This window comes from Nomascus leucogenys, chromosome 8 (genome assembly GCF_006542625.1).
Source record: "Nomascus leucogenys isolate Asia chromosome 8, Asia_NLE_v1, whole genome shotgun sequence".
Taxonomy (NCBI): domain Eukaryota; kingdom Metazoa; phylum Chordata; class Mammalia; order Primates; family Hylobatidae; genus Nomascus; species Nomascus leucogenys.
The window spans coordinates 93,683,639-93,696,945 of NC_044388.1; positions in this window are offsets into that span (position 1 = coordinate 93,683,639).

The window sequence follows — 13,307 nt, forward strand, 5'->3', positions numbered from 1 at the left end:
TTCCCTTTATATAAAAATAAACCGCAATCCTTCTTAAAAAAATCAGAAGAGAGCTAGGCCGGGGGGCTCACACCTATAATCCTACTTTATAAGGCACAGATGGGAAGATTGCTTGAGGCCAGGAATTACAGACCAGCCTGGGCAACAAGATGAGATCCCATCTCTACAATTTTTTTTTAATTAGATGGGCATGGTAATGTGTGCCTATAGTCTCAGCTACTCAGGAGGGTAAGGTGGGAGGATCACTTGAACCCAGAAGGTCAAAGCAGCTGCAGACAGCCATGATGACACCACTGCACTCAGCCTGGGCAACAGAATAAGATCCTGTCTCTCAAAAAGAAAAAAAAAAAAAAAGAAGACAATTCATTCCACAAGACCAGTATTACCCTGATACCAAAGCCTAACAAAGACATTACATACAAAAAAAGAGAGATTAATATCCCTTAAGAATACAGATGCAAAATTCCTCAACAAAATATTAGCAAACTGAATCTAGGAGCACATAAAAAGGATTACAAAACAAGTGGTATTAATCCCAGGAATGCAAGGTTGGTTCAACCCCACACCATAATCTCAATAGATGCAGAAAAAATATTTGACAAATGCAACACTTTTTTATGATGAATACACTCAATAAACTAGGAGAGGTGAAAGGCCATCCACAAAATGCAAGTGAAGCTTCCTTCACACGAAGGAAATGGGGAAGATACCTCCTCCCTAAAAATTAAAAAAATATGTAAATTTGGTCAATCAGCTGGATTTTCTGATTCCTACTCAGTAGGAATGGCAACTGTTATGACTGAGAGGGATGGAAGGAAAATTTTTGAAGCAGATCTGTGTAGGTTGTGTGGCATAACAGAGTTATACAGATCTTGGATTGAATAATGGCCTTATGGCTTATCAGCTGTATGATTTAGGGGCATCTTAAACTCTGTGAGATTCAGTTTGCTCACTGGTAAAATGAATATAATACTACTTATTTCGCACAGTTATTACAGAATCAGAGTTAATATTTGTAAAGAGTCTAGCGCATGTCAGGCTCAGACTAAGCACTTTGTAATGGTAGTTTTACTATTGTCAATAGTTGTGGAGGGCAGGGTGGTAGGATGGGAGGGGTAGTCAAATTGGCTAAAGGGATATCCACTTAAAAAACCAAGTGGGACAACAATTAAAAGAGAAGAAGTGTCTCTCTGGCTTATTCTCATGGCAATTTGTGCAATCCTGGGTAAATCATAAATTTGATTCTGGCCTTCACTTTCCTCATCTGTAAAATGGAACAAGTGAGTTAAAAGATCTTTGGAATCTCTCTTATCTCTAAAATTCAGTGACTCCACGAAGTAGAAGATGGCACAGAAGGGAGGTGGGAGAATGTCAAGTGCGACCTTTTCAGTATACTTGTAGAACGTGTTTGAATACAAGCTCCAGTTTGCTTCCACCAAAGCTAACAAGAAGAAAGAACATCAACACAATGACACACTTCTTTTTGGCTCTAAAAGGCTTCCAGATTGTGTCTAATTTTAAACCACTTTCTGGAGACCAAAGAGATGCCTGAGGACAGCTTGACAATAAATCTTTCTGCACACATAACTCTTCTCTTTGTCATTTCAGTATGAGGAACATGAGCATTTCAAGTGTACTCCTCCAGAGTTGTCAATCTGGCACCTGTCACTGGCCTCTGATTATAAAAGTATTTAATTTTTCCAAGACAAATTGGCAGAATGTCCAAAGAGAGGGAAGAAATGACACAGGGGAGATGGAAAATGCTGATTTGTGGGGAAGGCTTCTGCATGGCTCAGAATCCAAAAAACATTCTCAAAAGGAACTCAAATCCAGTGGTTTCCTTCATCATCAGTATCAGTAGCATCACTGTGGACAAATTCAGTAATCATGTTAATAACCCATTGAATGTCCTAGCCTCACAGGGCTCTAAGATTGTCTCCTGTAAGGATCTTTATTTTCACAAATTCTCTGTAGCCTCCCACATTCAAAGTCACAGTTAAGAAATGGGTCACCTTATAGAAATTTCAAGATTCTGCTTTCAAGATTTCAAACTCAGAAAGCCTTCTTTATAATCTCAACCTTAAAAGAACTTTGATAGCTTCCCACACCTATAGGATGATGTTCAAACCCTTATACTCAGAGATCAATTGTCATTTGCCTTCAACCTATTTTCCCAGCATTGAGACATTTCCATCACTCTGAACTAATCATGACTCCTGGCTGTATGTTCACCTTGTTCCGGAATCTCTTTTCTTAATATCTCTACTTCAGAGTTTCTCAACCTTAAAACTAATTAAATTTTGTGTAAGATCATTCTTTGTTGTGGGAGTTGCTTATTGATGGTAAAATCTTTTGAGGCCTCCCTGGTCTCACTAGATACTAATAGCACACCTCAAATTGTGACAACAAAAAGTATCCCCTGGGAGGTAAAAATACTACTAATTCTTATTCATTCTATATAATTATATTTTTGTACCCACTGGATGACACAGTCAATAATAATTAATTGTACATTTTAAAATAACTAAAAGAGTATAATTTAAACATTTGTAATACAAAGAAGGGATAAATGCTTGAGGTGATGGATACCTCCTTTACTCTGATGTGATTATTATATATTGTATGCTTGTATCAAAAGATCCCATGTACCTCATGAACATAGGCACCCATATGTACCCATTAAAGTCTTTTTAAAATACCCCTGATTGAGAGCCACTGCTTTACCTGAAAAACTTCTAATCTGTCTTTAACTCAATTCAAATGTCACCTCTTCTGTAGAGTCTTTTCTAACTTCTTTAGGAAAACCAATACATTTCCATTTGTGACTTTATTATAATTATGGTCAGGAATATTACATTGTAGTTATTTGTAGTTTATCTTCTCAACTAGACTGAGCTTTACTCGGAGAAGAGCTTTGTCATATTTTTAATTGTATTCTCATCCCTCACTATAGTTTCTGGAGCTGTAACCATGGCTGGTGATCAAGCTCTGTTAATTTATGAGATATTTCTATCATTCCTATGAATTAGAAAGATCAAATATTATTTATTATTTTCAGTATGTGGATAATTTTTCCATTAGGCAGATGCACTTCCAATTGTAAGTAATAGGAATATAGCTCAAACTGGCCTGGGGAAAACAATATATATAAAATGGCTCATGTACTTAGAAAAGAAATCCAGATTTGGACTTCAGGCATGGTTGAATCCAGATGAATAGATCCTGAGTAGGGAATGCATAATAAGTGCAGATTAGAAGTAAACTAATCTGCAGTAAACGAGTACATTAGGTAAAGAAACTACTGTAGTAAACTAGTACATAAGGTAAAACAATTTCAGTGAACTAGCCTAAATCACAGAGTCAGGCCAAGGGTTGAGAATGGGAGTAAATGACAACATGGATTTTATTCATTTGCTTAAGCATTGATTCTCCTAATGTTTCTGTAAGTAGAGACAATGATTTATTTGAGATAAGAACTCAAGTGATGGGCATGGATCCACACTATTTTTTTTTTTTTACATAGCATAGAAGTGTACTCATGGTTCATTGACTACCATAACTGGAGTAAGTGATATGCTTCCCAGGTCAAAGGAAACTAAAACTGAAGGATATTATAGTTCTAGCTACGTTAGTTCCCAGGAATAACTTAATTTAGGCAATAAATCTGCTATTCCTTGACCCTTGTCACCCAAACTTAATGTCTGGGTTTGGGGCTTGAACTATTTTCTGTGCCATCAGCAAGTCATTATCCCTTTGTCTTTGCCTGCATGGTAGGCCTAAGAATTTTTAATGTATGCTCTCTTAGCATCTGTTATTGTTGCTGTTGTTGATTTTTGAGTGGAAGTCTAGCCACAGTTCACACAATGGAATATCTGGTACTTGAAACTAGCTGCTTTGACACATAAGTGATATGTTTTCTTTACCAATATAGTATCAATCAAAAGCTGATAAACTTCATGACGAAAGAATACCACAGATTGGGCAGGTAGGTGAATTTTCTGAGACACAGATCAACCTGGCATTTTCCCAAGATCTAAGAGGGGCTGCAATTTGGAGATATCATTGCAAGCAGCTCTTGTTCAAAAGAAGACTTTCCTTAAAGCCACAAGGTACAAATCTCTGATACCCCATAAGGGCCATGCCTTATGAGTTGTGCTAAATTAGCTCTGAAATAAAGGCTACTCTAGTCCCTAAAAGATCTTAAAAATAAGTCTCTTAATCAAGGAAGCGAAAAACTATAGCCCATAGGCCAACTTTGGTTGAACTATCGTTTCTGGAAATGAAGCACCAGACTAGCAGTGCGGCAACATGGACTTTATATACTTTGGTGAGACCTTGTTTAAGTCACAGAATTACAGAATATCAACTAGAAGGAAATTTAACCATAAGTTGCAAGCCTCTTATTTTTGATGGTGTGGGTGTTGGTTCACAAAGGGGCTAAGTCAAAACTGTAGATTGGTAAAATCAGGATTAAAACCAAGATCTGTTAACTCTGCAGTTGCCTACTAATATCTCCTTTGATGTCCATAATGTTCCTGTTATATAGATATTATTTTCTCTGGTTTAGAATAAAATCATCTGTATCCAAAGAGACTTCACATTGGGGTCCTTAAGTAAATATAAGGATTGAAATTACATCCTTGGAACTAGTGTTTCAATTATAAGCTCAGATTCATTTATAACACTATCTGTGAAATAATGTGCTGAAGACTAAGGGGTCTTCCTGTTTTATTACTGCTAACCATTGCCTCTGCCACATAAACCCTTCCTCGGAAACCATAGCATATGCCATAGTGAGCTTACTTGAAAGCAGTCTCCTAGGAGAGTCAAAACAGCTGCATACTGAAGAAATAGCCTTTTGAGAAGGCAAAGAACAATCAAATAATAAGGAGATGGGATGAATTCACTGGTGTGCTTACTCCTTTAGTTGCATTATTATAGTATGATTAGACATATTTTGATTAGACTTTGTCTTACTTTACAAATGAAAGAAAAAAACAGACTCAGAAACCTAGCATGATCAGCTCAAGCTCACCCCGTGATTAAGTAGAGATGCAAATCTATATGTGATGCCAAATCTGCCCCTCACCATGCCATTCAAAAAGCAGAGTAGAAACAAAGATAAGCTGATGTATTCACCTACTTAAAATAAGATTAAATGTTTACAGTTCTCTAGCCTCAGCTTTCTCAATATTCCACATGAAGCTGAAATCAAACCTTGGGCCCAGTTCTTAGAATTACATTCATCTTTCTTCTCTGGGATCTAAGTGTGTTCTCTCCAAATGGAATGAAAGAGATTCTTCATCTTTATCTCAGGTTCAGGTAACATGGGCTTGCCCTCTCTCATCTCCCAGAAATATGAGCCTACTGATGGCTCCTTGGCTTTTAAAAATTTCACATTTTATAAGAGTTTTAGAGAAGATTTGAAGAATTTTTTAAACATCTGAAAATAAAAGTTTGACGATGACTAAATTGAAGGCATTTATAATGTGTTGCAAAACAGAAATTGTTTAAGAAAGAAATATATCTGGGTCCATATACTAGATCTGGCATTTACTAAGCAAAATCTACCACTCTGAGCTCTTCTGTATTTCCCCACCTAAAAAAAAGAGGGTGATATTAGCTACATAGTCCCTGATATAACAATGATATAAAAATGATCTAATGACATAGTTATCTTGAAGATTCAATGATATAAAATAGTTGCATACTTAGTACTGACCCATAGTATGCCTTTAATATATGTATATCAATTACTATCATACTAGCTAAAGATGATTAATATTTTTAAACTCAATTTTTACTCATCTATTAAATAAGGGTAATATTCCCTGTGGGATTGCAGAGATGATCAAATGAGATTTATGGGAAAACACCTGGCATAATGCTAATGGCTGTTTAACATACACGAATTGACAAATGTTAGAAAAAAAGACAAACATTTAAATGTACGTATGTATGCTTTATGTGCCTTCTTATTCCCAGTCTTTAGCCTGTGTTTTACCCCTGAGTGGCCACATTCTTAGAATTATTTGCAGTAGAGAGACACTGATGCTAGTTCCCATGCATATGAAACTCAATCACAGAGCTGGAGACACAAGTTTAAATGCCACGGCTCTCTAAGGAAATAATCAGGGATGTGCACTTGTCTGATCATCACGGTATTATTTCAGTATTAAAATGTCATCAAACCCCACAACCTACTAGCAGAGAATGGTAAATTAAATTATAAAATATCTACATAATTAAATCTTACACAGCCAATAAAAAACATTTTATATAGGATGTTTGATAAACTCGTCTGATTATAGGGGTCTCCTGGTGTGATTTATAACAGCATTGGCCCCACTCTGGACTTATTGAAACAAAATCTCTGATGACTGGATATGTGTATTTTAATCAAGTGTCCTTAGTGGTTTTTGTGATCAGGCAAATTTATGGAATTCTGTTATAAAAAGTGTATTTTTAATGCTAAAAGAAAAAATACTATTAAATAATATGTACTACCACTTTACTTTTTCACAAAAAGAAAATTAAATTAAAAAGTAACAGCAGCTTTTTTTGGTATTGAAATTACCATTGCAGTAGTTATGAGCACGGTTTTTCATGTCAGAAGACCTGGTTTGAATTACAGAACTGCTATTTCCTAGCTGGGTAACACTAGAAAAGTATTGAAACCCACTGTGCATTAATGCCTTCATCTTTAAAATGGGGGAATAAAAGTACAAATCTTCTGTGTCATTGAGAGATTAAAATAATATAAATATAATTTATTGTTAGAGTTATTAGGTGAAATTCCACTTCCAGCTATGAGGAAATAAAATGGTACAGATTACTTTCTCACTGTTACCAACTATAAGCTGGAGAAGACATAGGAAACAACTATTTGCAGAAATTGCAGACAGCTTAGGACTGCGAGCTTCATGTAAATAAAAACAAAGGAGGTGAGCCTTATCATTGTCTAGACTTTCTGCCTAGAGATAGTTCTTGTTCTGTGTTGCACAGAAGGGAACACAAAGAGAGTTCAGTGGTCTTGCTAAATTTAAGAGACTGGAGTTTCGGGAAGGAAGGTGGTAAGAATTGGTGAGGCAGAGCACCTAAGAGGAGAAAAAGGTCCTAAAATCTGCATAAGGGTCCTTGTGAGTAGTTAGCTTATTAAAATCATGTTTATGCACAAAGTGAAACCCCAAAAGGTCAGAAGATAAAAATGTTGCAAGAAAGAAAAATTACCAGGAAGCTGTAAGATAAACAACTTCCAAGCTTACCCGTGGCTGGTAATTGTTTATGCTCTCTCTATCAAGGATAAGAAAGTGAGGAGGCTGGATGAATGGCTACATGAGACACTCAGTAGCTACCCCATAAGGGCCATGCCTTATGAGTTGTGCTAAATTAGCTCTAAAATAAAGTCTACTCTAGTCCCTAAAAGATCTTAAAAACAAGTCTCTTAATCAAGGAAGCAAAAACTATAGCCCATAGGCCAACTTTGGTTGAACTATCGTTTCTGGAGATGAAGATTTATCAGGACACAGTCATGTCCATTTGTTTACTTGTTTTCTGTGGCCATTTCCATGCTGCAATAGCAGAATTGAGTGTTGCAACAAAGATTGTTTGGTGTGTAAGTGTAAATATTTCCTATTTGATTTTTTAAAAAGTTTGCTTACTCCTCTTCCAAATAACTAAATTAATAATTAGACTAATAAAGTAACTTAAGTATTAAAAAAAGTCTAACCTTCCTTAGAAGAATACAACAAATTTCAGCATACAGCTACATAAAAATAATAATTTCCTTTAGTCAATAAAATAAAAATTTCCTTTAGTCAATAAAAATAATAATTTCCTTTAGTCAATAAAAATTTACTAGACAGATAAAGAAACAGGAAAAAGGCTGAATGCAGTTGCTCATGCCTGTAATCCAAGCACTTCGGGAGGCCAAGTTGGAAGGATCATATGAGGCCAGGAGTTCGACAGCAGCCTACATAACATAGCAAGATACTGTCTCTACAAAAAATAAAATAAAAAATAGCTAGGCGTGGTGGCACATGCCTGTAGTCCCAGCTACCGGGGAGGCTGAGGTGGGAGAATCGCTTGAACATAGGAGTTCGAGCATGCAGTAAGCTATGATTGTGCCTCCGCACTCCAGCCTGAGGAGAGAGTGAGACTCTCTTTCAAAAAATGAAAAATAAAAAGAAGAAAAAGAGGAAAATATGATCAATAATGAGTAGAAAAAAAGGCAATATAAACTGATCTAGGAATGACTTAGAAAATACAATTATAAATCACGGATATTAAAAATGCTTTTATAAATATGTGCCATATGCTTAAAGATATTTTTTAAAAACATAAAGATGAAAGAGAAAGAAACTGCAGATTAAAGGCTGAACCAGATGAAACTGATACACACGAAAGAATAAAATACCTGAAATAAAAACCGCACTAGACACAGGTGATGAAAAAAATCAATGACCCTGAGTACACAGCAATGAAAACCAACTCTCCCAATACACACACACACACAGACACACACACAGAGAGAGAGAGAGAGAGAAGATTAAAGACAAATAAAGAGAGCATCAATGCTCTTTATGGAAAAATACCAAGTGGTTTGTATTTGAGGAAACAATGTTCCCAATTTTTCCAAATTTAATAGAACTATAAATTCATGAAGCCAAAAAATTTAATAAGCCCCAAGCAGAATAAGCATTAATGTACATCACACACATACACACGTATACACACAAAAGCACATTATAATCAAATTGGTGAAAATCTGCAGTAGAAAATCTTAAAAGAAAAAAGATAAAAAATACATTATATACAGAGGAACAAAGATAAGAATAAGATCAGACTTTTTGTTAGAAACTATGCAGGCAAGAAGACAATGGAGTAAAATCTTTAAAAATCTGGGAAAAATTGAACTACTCAACACATAATTCTACATACAGCAAAAAACGGGTTAAAAAACAAAGGCGAAATAGAAATATTTTAAGAAAATGAGAGCTAAAAAATTCTTTAGCAGCAAATTGAACTATAGAAAAGGTTTAAAAATGGTTTGCTGGGAAAAGGAAATGATAACGCATGGAAATTTAGATTAATGCAAAGGATGAGTTGTGCAAGATATGAGAAGTATATGGATAAATATAAAATACTTTCTCTTAATTTTAATCACTGAAAAGATAATTGGCTTTGTAAGGGGAAAATGCTGTACACCATGAACTTTCAGGTTGATAAAAATGTAGCAAAATATATATGACAACAAAGGACGAATATCCAGAATCTACAAGAAATTAAATTAGAAATTAATGACAGAGGCCAGGTGCGGTGGCTCACACCTGTAATCCCAGAATTTTAGAAGGCCAAGGCGGGCTGATTGCTTGAGCTCAGGAGTTTAAGACCAGCCTGGGCAACATGGCGAAATCCCATTCCTAAAAAAATGCAAAAATCAGTTGAGTGTGGTGATGTGCACCTGTAGTTCCAGCTACTCAGAAAGTTGAGGCAGGAGAGTCCCTTGAGCCTGGGAGGCAGAAGTTGCACTGAGCCAAGATGGTGCCATTGTACTCCAGCCTGGGTGACAGAAGTGAAACCCTGTCTCTCAAAAAAAAAAAAGAAAAGAAAAGAAAAGAAAAAAGAAAAAGAAAAAAAATTAATGACAGAAAGATATGTGAAAAATTTCCACCTCTTAATAAATGTAACAACATACTATTAAATAAATAATATTTTATTAAAAAGAAGTGAAGAAAAGGAGTACCAAGAGGAAAGGTGAGAAAGACTCACAAACAAAGGCAGTGATTGATTTAAGCCTATTCTAGAGAGATAGCAGAGACTAAGACAGAATCAGTCCTAATCCTCATGGCGCACACATCTTGAGAGGATGATTCACATTTCGTCATTTTAAAAATTGATTTCTTTATTCTTTTTGTTACATATTCTGGGGCTGCACTTAGCTTTGAAGTGTCCTTCCACTTTTCTGGACTTTCATTTGTCATTTTCGTGTTTAATTTCTCTTCCTCTGCATACTTTTTAGGTGGTGGTTACCAGAGCTCTTTTCCTGGCTTTCTTATTTTATGTTTTTCCTAAGGTACTCTTACTCCCATGGCTTCTGTTATCACTGTAAAATCTTAACTTTTAGTTCTAGGTCTATAATTCCAAGTACCTACTGGATGTTTACACTTGAGGGTCCCATGGACATCTTAAAACCAATGAACTTAACATGAAAGCAATCAAATTTTTGTAGATTCCAGTGTCTATCATTCTTTCAGTAAAAAATTAAAAATGTAGAGAACAAAATCTCATAGAGCTGAACCACAAACAAGGGAGTTACTCTTGAGTCAAACCTCTCTTCACTAAGCTCTGGTATTTCTTTCTCCTTAACATTTTATTTACCTATATCTTTCTCTCTGTTTCTGCCTCTATCATCACTCAAGTTCAGTTCATTACCTCACATGATTATCATAGTGTTTTTTTGTTGTTGTTGTTTTGTTTTGTTTGAGACGGAGTCTCGCTCTTGTTGCCCAGGCTGGAGTGCAGTGCCACAATCTCAGCTCACTACAATTTCTGCCTCCTGCGTTCAAGCGATTCTCCTGCCTCAGCCTCCTGAGTAGCTGGGATTACAGGCACCTGCCACCACACCTGGCTAATTTTTGTATTTTTTAGTAGAGACGAGGTTTCCCCATGTTGGCCAGACTGGTCTTGAACTCCTGACCTCAGGTGATCCACCCGCCTCGGCCTCCCAAAGTGCTGGGGTTACAGGCGTGAGCCACTGCGCCCAGCCAATAGTGTTTTAAATGTAGACTTTTAATCACGTCTTGTCTCCAATTCATCCTCTAAAGAACAAGGCCGGGCGCAGTGGCTCACGCTTGTAATCGTAGCACTTTGGGAGGCCGAGGCTGGCGGATCACAAGGTCAGGAGATCGAGACCACGGTGAAACCCCGTCTCTACTAAAAATACAAAAAAATTAGCCGGGCGTGGTGGCGGGCGCCTGTAGTCCCAGCTACTCGGAGAGGCTGAGGCAGGAGAATGGCGTGAACTCGGGAGGCGGAGCTTGCAGCAAGCCGAGATCCGGCCACTGCACTCCAGCCTAGTGACAGAGCAAGACTCTGTCTCAAAAAAAAAAAAAAAAAAAAAACAACCAGAGTGACTTGTATACAGCACACATCTCAATAGATCACTTCTTTCTTTTATACTCCCCCCCAAAAAATCTTCTGTGGCCTACAGATTAAGGCCAAAATCTATGGCAGTTCACAGTATATGATTCCTGACCTGACCCAGACAAACATTTTGGCCTCATCATGCCACTACATAGATGCTATATTTCAACAGTAGTTTCATTGTTTTTCTTACATCAAGCCCAAACATTCTAGGGAAAAAGTATTGACCCAGTAGTAGAAATGCTTGGGCTTTCCCACTCTGGCCATATTTGACTAGTTGGAACACTGGGTCCATCCCTGAGTAATAAGGCTTATCACACTGTGTTGTCATAGACCTATAGACCCTTCCCTCTTCCAAATGTCACACATCCAGTTATTCAAGTCCTGAAGATTTTACTAGTTACATTTTTCTCAAAATCAGTTAAAGTGGGACCCATCCACCTCACTTTGGGCCTATCGTATTTAGCCTGCAATACGCTTACAAATTGCCGCCTTGCTTCCCTCCTGACTTCCACTATCCGTTTTCTACAATGCAGCCAAAGTCATTTTTTCAAAACCATATCAAGTACTTTAAAATGTGTCAGTGGCTCTCTATTATACCCAAGAGATTTGAGCTTCCTAGAACTTTGTTTCAGTCTTTGTCTCTTCTTTCAGAATGTGGATCATCCATCCAGCTGTGTGCACCTTGAGGACTGGTACTGTGTCTATCTTCTTCTCTGCTGTCTCTCTAGAACAGGCTTAAAGCAATCACTGACTGACCTAATGAATGTTTGTCTGTCTTTCCTGCCTTTCTTTTTGTAGTTCCTTTTCTTCACCCTAACCCTAGGACAAGATTTGCTAATTATCTCTGTGCTCTCACCTCGCAACACTGGATTGGTGTCCAGGAGACACGCCAAATACAGTCACTGAATCTCCTCTGGGTCTCCATTTCCCCAGGTGGAATGTGGCTTCCTGAACCATGGCAAAGTAATCTCCCCATAGCATTTCTTGCCAAAGTCATGGAGAAAAATACCCTTGCTAACTCTAATCTGCCCAGTGAGCTTGCCCTAGGAGTCCAGACTCCACATTCCTTTACAGCTCATTGGCCAAGAAGTTATAATTGATATGCATTAATCCAATGCATGATGACATCTGTTCTATTATAGGTTCCAAGCAAGACTTGGCCTGAGAAATGCAGAAACTCTTCTAATTCCTTATAGCTTCAGTGTTTAAGGATAAAGAAGAGAGTCTATTACAATACTTTTGTGGTATCAGACACATACCAACAAAAATGTTATAGTCCAAAATAGAGAACGGTAGCACTTCAGAGATAAATGCAGCCCCTGAAAGACATCTAGAAGTGTGATAGATCCTGACAGACCCTGAGAATACCAAAGGACACTGATGAGTCATGGGAGGTCACAACAGGCTGTGACTGGTCTTAAGAGAACCTGGCAAGCCCCTGAAAGATGGTCAGGCTCCAAGAAATTCCAAAAGGTTATGACTGATCAAAATTCAAGACCGGAATTCAAAAGAATTAAGGTCACAGAGCTTGCTTTGGAGAACCTGAAAGTAGCAAATACAAGAGATGATCAAACAACCCAAGGTGAACTGACAGGTGGTGACAGGGAAGGGGAATGAAGACAGGCCTCAGATCAAGGGCCTGTTTAAATTGACTTCACTTCTCCCCATTCCCCTTAAGATAAAACCCGACTGGCCAGGCGTGGTGGCTCACGCCTGTAATCCCAGAACTTTGGGAGGCCGAGGTGGCTGGGTCACCTGAGGTCAGGAGTTCGAGATCAGCCTGACCAACATGGTGAAACTCCGTCTCTACTAAAAATACAAAAATTAGCTGGGCCTGGTGGCATGCACCTGGACTCCCAGCTACTTGGGAGGCTGAGGTAGGAGAATCACCTGAACTCAGGAGGCGGAGGCTGCAGTAAGCCAAGATCGCACCATTGCACTCCAGCCTGGGTGACAGAATGAGACTCCATCTCAAAAAAATATATAAAAAAAAGATACAAACCCAACTGCTTCACCATGACCCTCAGAATCAGTGCCTCATTTACAACTTCACTTTCTTCTCATTTATGCTCCATCAAACTCTATGTAGAGAGCACTCACAGCTCTCCCCAGCTTGAGGCTTCAGAACATTTGGTCCCCTTCATCAGGAACACTTCTAT